Source organism: Suricata suricatta, chromosome 14 (genome assembly GCF_006229205.1).
Source record: "Suricata suricatta isolate VVHF042 chromosome 14, meerkat_22Aug2017_6uvM2_HiC, whole genome shotgun sequence".
NCBI classification, from domain to species: domain Eukaryota; kingdom Metazoa; phylum Chordata; class Mammalia; order Carnivora; family Herpestidae; genus Suricata; species Suricata suricatta.
In genome coordinates this window covers 56,800,978-56,813,515 of record NC_043713.1, presented here as the reverse complement: position 1 = coordinate 56,813,515, position 12,538 = coordinate 56,800,978, and the positions used below count along the sequence as shown (strand labels likewise).

The 12,538-nt window shown below is 36.8% G+C and overlaps 2 long non-coding RNA genes across 2 annotated transcripts in view; both read left to right on the top strand.

Annotated features, from left to right (window-relative positions):
* LOC115278463 overlaps positions 1-3,831 on the top strand; it is a 9,714-nt gene extending 5,883 nt beyond the window's left edge. Inside the window, exons 2-3 of the long non-coding RNA XR_003902901.1 lie at positions 3,405-3,480; positions 3,800-3,831. This is a non-coding gene — a long non-coding RNA (uncharacterized LOC115278463). The remainder of the gene's footprint in view (positions 1-3,404; positions 3,481-3,799) is intronic.
* A 111-nt stretch (positions 3,832-3,942) lies between these two features.
* On the top strand, positions 3,943-8,002 carry LOC115278464. The gene is made up of 3 exons (XR_003902902.1): positions 3,943-3,971; positions 4,064-4,130; positions 7,529-8,002. It is a non-coding gene; the product is annotated as an uncharacterized LOC115278464 (long non-coding RNA).
* The last annotated feature ends 4,536 nt before the right edge of the window (positions 8,003-12,538 follow it).

Here is a 12,538-nt window from a genome sequence, read left to right as displayed (position 1 = left end):
AAAAAAAAAAAAAAAAAAAAAAAAGAGGACCCAAATACGTAAATCACAAATGAAAGAGAAACACCACAGAAATACAAACAAATATTAGAGGATACTATGAAAAATTATATGCCAACAAACTGGACAATCTGGAAGAAATGGACAAATTCCTAGATACCCACACACTACCAAAACTCAAATGGGAAGAAATAGAAAATTTGAACAGAGCCATAACCAGCAAAGAAATGGAATCAATTATCAAAAATCTCCCAACAAAGATGGGAGTCCTGGGCCAGATGGCTTCCCGGGAGAGTTCTATCAGACATTTAAAGCAGAGTTAGCACCTATTCTTCTCAAGCTGTTCCAAAAAATAGAAACAGAAGGAAAGTTTCCAGACTCATTCTCTAAAGCCAGCATTACCTTGATTCCCAAACCAAAGACACCACTAGAAAGGAGAATTATAGGCCAATATCCCTAATGAACATGGATGTGAAAATTCTCTACAAGATACTAGGAAGTCAAATTCAACAATATATTAAAAGAATTATTCACCATGAACAACTGGGGTTCATTCCTGGGCTGTAGGCCTTGTTCAATATTTGTAAATAAATCAACATGATACATCACATTAATAGAAGGAAGGATAAGAACCATATGATTTTGTCAATAGATGTAGCAAAAGCATTTGACAAAATATAGCATCCTTTCTTAATAAAAACCCTCAAGAGAGTTGGGATAGAAGGACCATACCTTGACATCATAAAAGCCATGTATGAAGGGCCCACTGCTAATATCATGCTCAAAGGGGAAAAATTGAGAGCCTTCCCCCTGAGATCAGGAACGCGACAGAGATGTCCACTCTCACCACTGTTGTTTAACAGTGCTGGAAGTCCTAGCCTCAGCAATCAGACAACAAAATGAAATAAAATTCATCCAAATTGGCAAAGAAGAAGTAAAGCTTTCCCTTTTCACAGATTACCATGAATACTTTACATGGAAGACCTGAACCTGAAAGACTCCATCAAAAACCTGCTATAACTGATACACGAATTGAGCAAAGTCACTGGATATAAAATCAATGTACAGAAATTGGTTGCAGTTCCATACACCAATAGTGAAGCAACAGAAAGAGGTATCAAGGAATTGATCTCATTTACAATTGCACCAAGAACCATAAAATACCCAAGAACAAATGTAACCAAAGAGGTAAAAAATCTGTATACTGAAAACTATAGAATGCTTGTGACAGATTGAAGAAGACACAAAGAAAGGAAAAACATTCCATGCTCATGGATTGGAAGGACAAATATTGTTAAAATGTTGATACTACCTAAAGCAATTTACACATCCAATGCCATCCCAATCAAAATAGCACCAGCATTCTTCTCAGACCTAGAACAAACAATCCTAAAATTTGTATGACCCCAAATAGACAAAGTAATGTTAAAAAAAAAAAGCTGGAGGCATCAGAATCTCAGATTTTAACCTGTATTACAAAGTTGTAACCATTAAGACAGTATGGTATTGGCACAAAAACAGATATATAGACCAATGGAATAGAATAGAGAACCCAGAATTGGACCCACAGACATATGGCCAACTAATCTTTGACAAAGCAGGAAAGAGTATTCAATGGAAAAAAGACAGTCTTTTTATCAAATGGTGCTGGGAGAACTGTACAGCAGCCTGCAGAAGAATGAAACTGGGCCACTTATTTACACCATACACAAAAATAAATTAAAAATGGATGAAAGAGACAGGAATGTGAGATAGGAAACCATCAAAATCCTAGAGGAGAAAACAGGCAACAACCTCTTTGGCCTTAGCCATAGCAGCTTCTTACTTGACATGTCTCTGAAGGCAAGAGAATTAAAAGCAAAAATGAACTATTGGGACCTCAACAAGATAAAAAACTTCTGCACTGCAAAGGAAACAATAAAAAAAACTAAAAGGCAACCAACAGAATGGGAGAAGATATTTGCAAATGACATATTGGATAAAGGGTCAGTATCCAAAATCTATAAAGAACTCACCAAACTCAAGTCCTGACAACAAATAATCTAGTGAAGAAATGGGCAGAAGACATGACTAGAAACTTTTCCAAAGAAGACACCCAGACGGCTAATACACACATGAAAAGATGCTCAACACTGATCATTATCAGGGAAATACAGATCAAAACCACACTGAGGTACCACTTCACACTAGTCAGAGTGGCTAAAATTAACAACTCAGGCATCAACAGACGTTGTCAAGGATATGGAGAAAGGGGAGCCATCTTGCACTGTTGGTGGGAATGCAAACCGGTGCAGCCACTTTGGAAAACAGTATGGAGGTTGTTCAAAAAATTACAAATAAAATTACCCTATGACCCAGAAGTAACACTACTAGGAATTTATCCAAAGGATACAGGAGTGCTGAATCATAGGGGCACATGTGCCCCAATGTTTATAGCAGTTCTATCAACAATAGCCAAAGTATGGAAAGAGGCCAAATGTCCATCAACTGATCAATGCATAAAGAAGATCTGTTTTATATATATATATATGTGTGTGTGTGTGTGTGTGTGTGTGTGTGTGTGTATATATATGTATATATATATATATGAAAGAGACAGGAATGTGGGACAGGAATATATATATATGTGTGAATATTACTGGCAATGAAAAAGAATGAAATCTTACCATTTGCAACAAAGTGGATGTAATGGGGAGGGTATTGTGCTAAGTGAAATAAATTACTCAGAGAGAGACAGATATCATATGTTTTCATTCATGTGTGGAATTTGAGAAACTTAACAGAAGACCATGGGGGAAGGGAAGAAAAGAAACAGTTACAAACAGAGAGGGGGGCAAACCATAAGAGACTCTTAAATACAGAGAACAAACTGAGGGCTGATGGGGTGAAAGGGTGGGGGAGCAAGGAAATTGGGTGATGTGCATTGAGTAGGGTACTTGTTGGAATGAGCACTGGGTGTTGTATATAAGTGATGTATCACAGGAATCTACTCCTGAAGTCAACAGCACACTGTATACACTGTATGTCAGCTAACTTGACAATAAATTATGTATTAAAAAAAACAAACAAGAAACACTACCAAATTCTTAAGTCAGATAACTTCAGCTCAAATGCCGTTTGATTTGTGTGTACCCTCTATCTCTGATAATTACATAGGTTTCTCTGTAAAGCAGTGTGCCTGGGTGACATGACATCCACTATGATTACAAATAACATCCTCCAACCTCCTCATCTTCTACTGTTGGAGAAAACATAGGATTTACCTGATGTTTATTGAAACATTGTGTGTTCAACTAGAATGCAAAAAGGTGATTTTTGCATGCTATCCTGTAGCTGGCATAAGAAACATGTTCATTCTATTGGAAAATGCTCTTACATTTTACCCTTGCAATTTTTCTGTTCTGCAGTATTCCTTCTCTGGCAGCCTTGTGATTTGTCTTCACTGAGGCTGTTCATATGTGCAGTGGAAGGACACTAATCTGGGTAAATAGGGAAATTTGGGTTGTAGCTTTGACTTTATCACTGCCATTGGGCAACTTATTTGAACATAGTTGACAAAAGAATGCCAACTTACAAATATCTAGTTTTCAGCCTTTAAGTTTTGGTTGTACAGATCAGAGAAAGGGTGGAGACTACTGAATACTGAAAATGAACCATGGACTGAAGGGGGAGGGGGAGGGAGGGAGGGGGTGATGGTCATGGTGGGGGGCACTTGTGGGGAGAAGCACTGGGTGTTATATGGAAACCAATTTGACAATAAACTATTAAAAATTATTTTAATGTTTATTTATTTTTGAGACAGAAAGAGACAGAGTGCAAACAAGGGAGGGGCAGAGAGAGAGGGAGACACAGAATCCGAAATGGTTTTCAGGCTCTGAGCCGGCTGCCTGAAACCGGATGCGGGACTCGAACTCACAAACCGCGAGATCATGACCTGAGCTGAAGTTGGACGCTTAACCGACTGAGCCATCCAGGTGCCCCTTAAACAAATATTTTTAAAGGGATAATTATACTGTCTCTAATTACAATTTAATGACAAGTGTATCTTCTCATTTACTTTGAGCAGTCTATCATAATAAAATTCTGCAAAGTGACTTAAAAGAAAAATGAAAAATTCCTGGAACCTTAATAAGGTAAGTAAAACACTATAAAGTGATATACTTAACATTTTAAAGTACGTGTTTGTTACTATTTTTACTATGCATAATCTCCATTGCCCACGTGCCTTCTTTAGGATTTTCAGTTGATTTATTTATTTTAAAAATAAATGCTTTGGTCCAAAAAATTTGAAATTCAAGATTATAAACTTGATAAACACTGATTAATCCAGGATAATCTCTCCATCTCAGGAGCCTTTTTTTTTAAATCACAGCTGCAAAGATTCTTTTCTAAATGAGGTAACTTCACAGGTTCCAGGCATTAGGATGTGGCTATATTGGGGAGTGGGATGCATTTTACAGCTTATCCCAATGGGCTTGTACTTCCTAAAATACAGTAGCTAGGTACTCCATCAGTGTTTTTCTTTCTTTTTTTTTTTAAATCTTTTTTTGTGTTTATTTTGAGAGAGACAGAGAGTGAGCAGGAGAAGGGCAGAGAGAAAAAGGGAATTCGAAAAAAAAATAAATAAAATGAAGCACTCTTTAAAAACATCATTAAAACATTTTTAATAAAATGTGAAATACTGCTCAGTAAAAATACACAGAGTATTTTTATTCTAATGTCTTAAATCAGGGATCAAGACATTTTCTGTAAAGGGACAGGTAGTAAATATTTTAGGTTTTTCAGGCCAAGAAGAAAAGCTGAATATATTATATGATACTTACATAATGATAGTTAAGTTCATGTTTATTATACGATGACAATGTAGCCTCTGCTCAAAAAATACAATATACAAAAAAACACTCTTCACAACAGTCCCAACTGACAGGAAAGCGATAGAAAAATTAGAAAACTTTAAATGGGACATCTCATCACAGATGTATTTCTTCACAAAAATGAAAATGGAAATTAGATTATAACCCAAGTAAGTTCTGAATGACTCAGTTGTTAACCAGGCAAGGACAGACATTGACTAATGGTGAGTGTTTGATTGTAGCAGCCAAAATGAGAACAGAAAAAAAAACTTGTTTAGTATTATAATCTTTTTGGTGAGAACACTTGCTTAAAGAGCAGAGGATATTGAGAGCAACATCAACTTTTTATAAAAGGAAAATGATTCCAAGTGTTTTTCCTTGATGACAGATGGGATTGAAAATGTTCAGTTTCTATTGCTTGTTTGAGGAGTTAGGGGAAATTTTAAATTGACTGAAGAGGAGTGCTTGGCTGGCTCAGTTAGTAGAGTGTGTGACTCTTACTCTAGGGTTTTGAGTTTGAGCCCCCATGTTGGGCGTAGAGCCTACCTAAAATTTTTTTTAAAAAGTAAGGTAACTGAGTATTAGCTCTTGAATAGTCTGCATGAAACATCTATAGGCAATAATGTTTTTAAAGTTGAGAAAGTTCTGGGGTCACCCAAGTGGAGTGTCCGACTTTGGCTCAGGTCATGATCTCACTGTTCATAAGTTCGTGTCCTGTGTTGGGCTCTCTGTTGTCAGCACAGAGCCTGCTTCAGATTCTCTGTCCCTCTCTCTCTACCCCTACCCCGCTCACATTCTCTCTCTCAAAAAAAACATTAAAAAAATAAATAAGACAATTATATTATTAAAAAAGTTGAATAAATTCTAATTCAGTATAACCTGAAGCAGAATATGCTAAGATGTGTTACAACCAATGGTAGCAAATATTTGTGTACAGCGAAGAAGCTTGGTTGTAGGATAGGCTTACTTCTTTACCAATCTAGACACCTTTTATTTCCGTTTCTTACCTCATTACACTACCATTTCCAATATATGTTGAATGTTGAATAGAAGTAGTAAAAGCAGGTATCCCTATCCTGTTCCTAATCTTAGGGAGGAAAATGTTTCAGCTTTTCACTATTATTTCTTCACATTTTCAAGGCAGAACAGCTTATGCTTAAAAACACAATCATAACCTTTGTGTTCCAAAGACAAAGATAAGTTTTTATAAATGTGTTTAGTAAAATAAAGCCTGTATCCCAACCTAGGGATCTTTTCTTGAGACTGACTACAAAATGGAAAAAGAAATCTAGAGACATAAAAGCAGAATTTTGGAGTTTGTCTCTGTTAGGTTATAGAGATCAGAAGAATGGACCCATGTGAAATGCTTTGTCCTCTGTTTAATGATGGTGGGCTTGTGTCTCCCAGGGCTTTCCCCCAGCAAAATGTAGGCTTATTATATCATTAAGGAGGGTTATGAGATGGATTAAAAAATCCATATTTTTTACTACTTAAAAAGGCACTTCTCACCTCTACACGAACTACTTAAGCTGGTGTGTTGAACATTTGTGAACAACTCAATGACCTCTGAGATGAGCTTAATAATATTCTACAAACTCAGGATTCTGCCAATAAAATTAGGCCTTCTGGAAAGGAAACTAGCTGTGGTTTGCAAGAGTCAAGATAAAGATGCTTTGAATCATGGTATAACTTGCCATGATCACAGAACTAAAGTAGGTACATTGTGTTTAAAACCACTGTCAATTTTACTGGAATCTGAAATATAAAAGCATTTATATTTCATTAGTCCAGCAAATATTTTTCATTATTGAAAAAAATTAAAAATCTTTTATCCTGTTATCTTATTATGCAAAAAAGTCCTGCAATCATTTAATGTAACCTCTTAAAAAAACTCTAAAACTGAAAATAAAGAACATGTAGACTCTTAGGATCAGCTTCACATTGCTTGAGAAAAACAATAGGATGGAAAGAAAATTGTGTATCTAACAGAAGTAATGTGAGAGCTTGAGTCTGAACTTTGTGAATAGGGCATATGAGCTGAGCAATTATTTTCACTCGAAAGTTCATGAACTTAAAAGTCTTGTTCTGTAGTGATAGTGTAGCTGGAGATTCAAGTCACTTAATCCCAGTAACTAATTCCTTTACTGAAAGTAGAAAGTATAGTGCATGGTTGTGACACTTCATGAAGATGAGTGTTCACTCCTGGAATTCCAGTGACCAAAACTGATGCGAGTAAACTGATGAACTAAAATGATGCTGTACATTTATTTGAAGATAAATTTTTTTCAACAGTCACTAGGACCTCTGTTTTCCTACTTTGTGTCTCTTCTACTTTTTATATTTTCTCTACTTCCTAACCCCAGGTGTCTGAGATACATAGGTATGGGGGCTAAGTAGGAAGAGGTAAAACTCTTTGTATCTATAAAGACTGTTCCTGGCTAGATACCTTTCCTATAACAAGTTTTTCACAATTCAATTTTCCTTCCTTTATGAAACAATGAAGCAGAGAACAAGGATGGAATTAAAGTTACCACACATAGTGTTGAGGCAGAAGCTGTCATCTTTCTGGTGGATAACACTATGCCAGGGTATCTCTGCCACTGGTATTGCCAAAGGTCAGCCTAATAGCACATCAACTTGGACGTATAACAAATGTGTGCTCTCTTCACAAATTGCAGGAGCAGCAAACTGAAATTTGGGCCGCAAGAGTGATGCTAATCTAACATTGTCTCCCTAACAGAAGAACATCAAGTGGTAGCAGTCCCATGGATTCATTGATAGGGATGAACACTTGAAACGTATGGCAGTCATTAAGTTTTCTTCCTGTCCATATTTTATATTCCCAGTGATAGGTGAATAATCCCAAATTTGACCTAACTTCTGTCTCATAATGGTCTTGAATATCTTTCTCAAACCTTATCTAATTCAAGTGTTTCAATTTCTTGGAATATTGGTAAACCTAAACTCCAGTGAAATACTGGCCAATGGCAGTATCTATGGTTGGTGTGCATTGTCTTCTAACAAATCTTGTTAACGTATATTATAGAGTATAGCTAAAAATCAATTCTGTCTTTATATGTCGGGGGTCAATATTTTGTTTCCTGGTTTCTTTATTCATTTTCTGTATTATGATTACATAAATATTCCCAATCCCTCTCTATCATGCCTTCTTTTTGATGAAGACTCATCTCCCTCAGAGTTCAGGATACAAACAGAAATAAGTTAAAAATATCCATGTTTGTGTCAAGTTGTCAAGTCTCCAATTTCACTATTGAAACTCACCTCCTGGCTCAAACAGTGTGATTTCCAATTCAATGGGAACTGTCTACTACTGTAATGGGGCAAGAAACACAAAATAATGTCCAGGCCACCTATAGACTAACTTTGGTTAATCCGATCTTTGTCCCGATTCTTCTAGTGACGGGCTGTCATGGGGGAGTACCGCATGACACTTTCATCTTCTGTTTCCATCCACTTCTCAGGTCCAACCTCACCACCAGCCTCAGCCTGTACCTTAGACTCAACTACCAAATTACCAAGTAGTCCCCATCATTCCTTATCACACCTCCTGGCCAGACTAGCTTCTTTCAGTTCTAATTTCCTGTGATCCCTTGTGAAGGCTAAAGAGAAGCTTCCACTATTGTCTTTTCACACTCTCCTAAAGGATTCATACTTATTCTTGCTTTGTGTCCTGTTTCATAGGTTGACACTCTCTTTTTCTATCCTGAAAATGGGGGACAAGGACTGTGGGTTTACTGCTCAAAAGTCTCCACTTTTCCAAAGTATTTCAGTGTACTTAGAGCATTTAGGACTTACATAGCTGAATGATTAGTAGACATATGTTTTAAAATCTAGTTTCTAGGGGAGACTGGCTGGCTCATCCAGTAGAGCACATGATTATTAATCTCAGAGTTGTGAGTTCAAGCCCCATGTTGGGCATGGAGCCTACTGACAAAAAAATCTAGTGTCTATAATAGGGAATTATGGAGATTTCCATTTATGCAAGACAAATTAATCCTTTAATTACATCTAATATAGCTGTCACTACTATGTGCCCCACATGAGAAACAATTTCACTAATCATTTCATTGAAAATTAATATGATACCAAGAAACAGAAAGTACTAATTTTTAAAGCATGGAAATGGCCATGGTCTTTCACTGTTCTCCTTCAGCAGAGTTCTAAGTAGTTAAGGAACAGTCCTTGGTTCCTGAAGAATTAGATAAAAAACCATGAAAAGTTCCCAGAATTTCCCAAGTTTGTGCTCATATATTGACTGCATAAAAACAACAATCTGGTACTGGTTCAGCAGTCATCACTTCTTTGTTTAGAGCTGGCATTTAAAACCAGACATCCAAAGCTGGCAATGTAGTGTCCATTCATAATAATGGGCTCCATTTCAGGCAATGATATGGAAATATACTTAAAACATGGTCCCTGTCAAGAAATTAAAAATGTTCAAGGAGAAGAATGTTAGGCAGTTACATATCACCTATCTGGACCATAATCAATAAATTTGAGGGTTAGGATATTACTGGTGCTGTTTGTATAATTTTTGGGCAGGGGTGGAAGCATGAAGCCGAATCTTGGAAGGAAGAGCAAGGCTAGAGGCATTCTACTTCCTGATTTCAAAGTATTATTACAAAGCTATAGTAAATCAAAACAATATGGAACTGGAATAAAAACAGACATGTAGATCAATGAAACAGCATAGAGAGCCCAGAAATAAACCCATGCATATATGATAAATTGATTTATAATAAGAAAGGCAAGAATATGCAAAGGGAAAAGGATGATCTCTTCAGTAAATGGTGTTGGGATAACTGTACAGCCATGGCAGAGTAGTAAAGTGCACTCATAAGTCAGTACACTCTCCCCATGAAGGATGCCTTTGAAATGTAGGTACTAAATATATCCAAGAATCTGTGTGTTAGATGATTGGAGATGTCTCTACAAGCACCAGAGTGATTTGCCACCCAGTTCTGTCTGGAAACTGTTCTTACACACTTTCTACAAGGGAAGCTACTCTACAGTGAATTGAGGTACCTCACAGTGATTGGAAGTGTTCAGGCTCACGATGAACAACCCATTATTTTGGATGTTATAGAAAGGATGCCTATGAGTGAAAGGGGTTTAGAAGCCATAACCACCAATGACTTTTTAAATTCAAACACTCTATGACTTATGGAAACTTTTGTTTTTCTGAATTGAAGCATATAGCGCATGTCAAAAATCCCCCATTACAATGTATGCTAATGTTTTTGTGAACAGCCCATGGAGCACGAGTGTCTTTACATGACTTTATTGTCTAATCTAGCATATGAAATCTAGTTACCATGAGCAGTCAGATGGAGAAAAATGATTATGATGAAGAGAACACCCCCGAGAAAGGATTTTTCTGCTTGAATAAATAAAATTAAATACCTTCTACTGGGAAAAGCATATCAAATTCAAAAAGGAAGGAGCCTCAACAATGGGAAATGGAGACTAGCCCCTAGCACAATGTTTTTTCAAAAATTTAAAAAACCACAATCAGAAATAATTTTACATCATGATTCAGTACACACACACATGCACACATACAGCTTTAATAAAAGTTGCACAAAACAAATACTTAACCCTTACTATGGACAATGTAATCTGAATTTTTGATTCTATTCTAGTTTTTAATAATTCCTTCATTGTATAGCAAATATGTAGAGATGTACATAATGGTAAGTGAAGAGCTTGATGAATTTTTACACAATAAACACATCTAAGTAACCTATATTTTATTTTATTATTATAATAATAATTATTTTTTGAGAAAGAGCACCCACATGAGAGCAGGGGAGAGGGAGAGGGAGAGGGAGAGAGAGAATCACAAGCAGGCTCCATTCCCAGAGTGGAGCCACATGTGGCGTTCCATCTCATGACTGTGAGATCAGACCTAAGTTGAAATCAAGAGTTGGTCACTTAACTGACTGAGCCACCCAGGCGCCCCATAATAATTTTTATAATAAAATACTCATAATACACAATTTACCATTTTAACAATTTTTAAGCATACAGTTCTGTGTCATTAAGTACATTCACATTATTGTGTACCCATCACCACTGTCTATCTCTAGACATTTCTCACTATGCCAAAATGAAACTCTGTGCCCATTAAACAATAATCTCCCATTCCCTCTCTCTCTAGGCTCTGGCAAGTATTTTTCTTTTTTTTTTTTTTTTGGCAAGTATTTTTCATGTCTACTTTTTGTATCTATGAATTTGACTTCTCTAGTTACTTCGAATAAATGAAATCATACAACATTTGTTCTTTTGTGATTGGCTTATTTCACTTGGCAGAATATCAAGATTCGTCCATATTGTAGCACATGTAGCATTTCCTTCTTTCTCAAGGCTGATTCCATTTTATGCATAGAATCTTGTTTACCTATTCATATCCATTCATCTGTTGATGGACATTTAGGTTGCTTCCACATTTTGGTTATTGCAAATAACACTACTATGAACATGGGTATTCAAATATAATTTTTTAAAATGCTGGTTGTAACATATTAAGTTGATTTTCTTGATCTTGAAAAGCACTGGTATGCTAGTTCATAAATTGAAATCAAATGTACTCTTTCCTTTGAGCCAGATTGGGCTAACCTGGGCACTGTCAGACTCTTCATTTTCCTTTCTTGAACTGAGAAAAGCCTTAGTATGTGCCAGAATGGAGGATGTAGGTGTAGCGTTTTTTTCCTTTAACAAGAGAAATTGCCCAACTGTGAAGTGTAATGCCTTCCTTAATCTAGCCTCTGTTCTGACATACACTAAACCTTTTCTTATCTCTGGAAATGAGATGATTTGGTGGGCCAGCCAGTTTTTTTCACATGCTCAGGGTTGGGGTGTATCTGAATAGTTACAACACCTACAACTCAACACAAGACTAGCTGAATAAGACTTGCTTAGAAAACTTCTGAGAGTGTGCAGATTGCTCTAAAAATTTGGTTATTGGCTTCTGTGTCTAACATATTGTACATCCTTTCAAAATAAGTCTTAAGAAAAACCACTTTTCTGAGGCATCAGTTGTCCTTTGTTGCATAACAAATCACCTTAAGAATGAGTGGCTTTACACAACAGCAGATGTTTGGGCTGGTGATTGGACTGGCTTAGCTTGGCATTCCTGCTGTCTCTCCTGGGGTCACTTCATGTGTCTGTGATCCACTGACACCACTGGGGGCTTTTCTCACACTTGCTGAAAGTTGGCTGTGCTTCTTTCCACTGGTCTCTCTATTTCATGGAGGTTTCTTCACATGGAGGACTCATAGTTCTGAGAGAGAGCAAGAGAGAAGTAGCTGCAGGCTTAGGCTTGGAAGTCTTACATTATCACTTTCTCCACATTCTGTTGGCCAAAGCAGGTCCAAGCCAGCTTAGATTTCATGGGTGGGGAAATAAACTCTACTTTTTGATGCTGCTGACAGGAGCAGCAAAGTTACATTGCAGAAGGGTGTGTATATAGAGATGGGAGGGATTACTGTAAACATCTTTGCCAACAATTTGCCGCACCCTACTACTTCTGATAATGTCCCTTACAGATCTACCTGCATCCATATAAAATGATATATGTACAAGATTATTTACACTAGCACTCTTTATGGTTAGAAACAACCCAACTATCTGTTAACAGGAGACTGGTACACCACATGACAAGACAC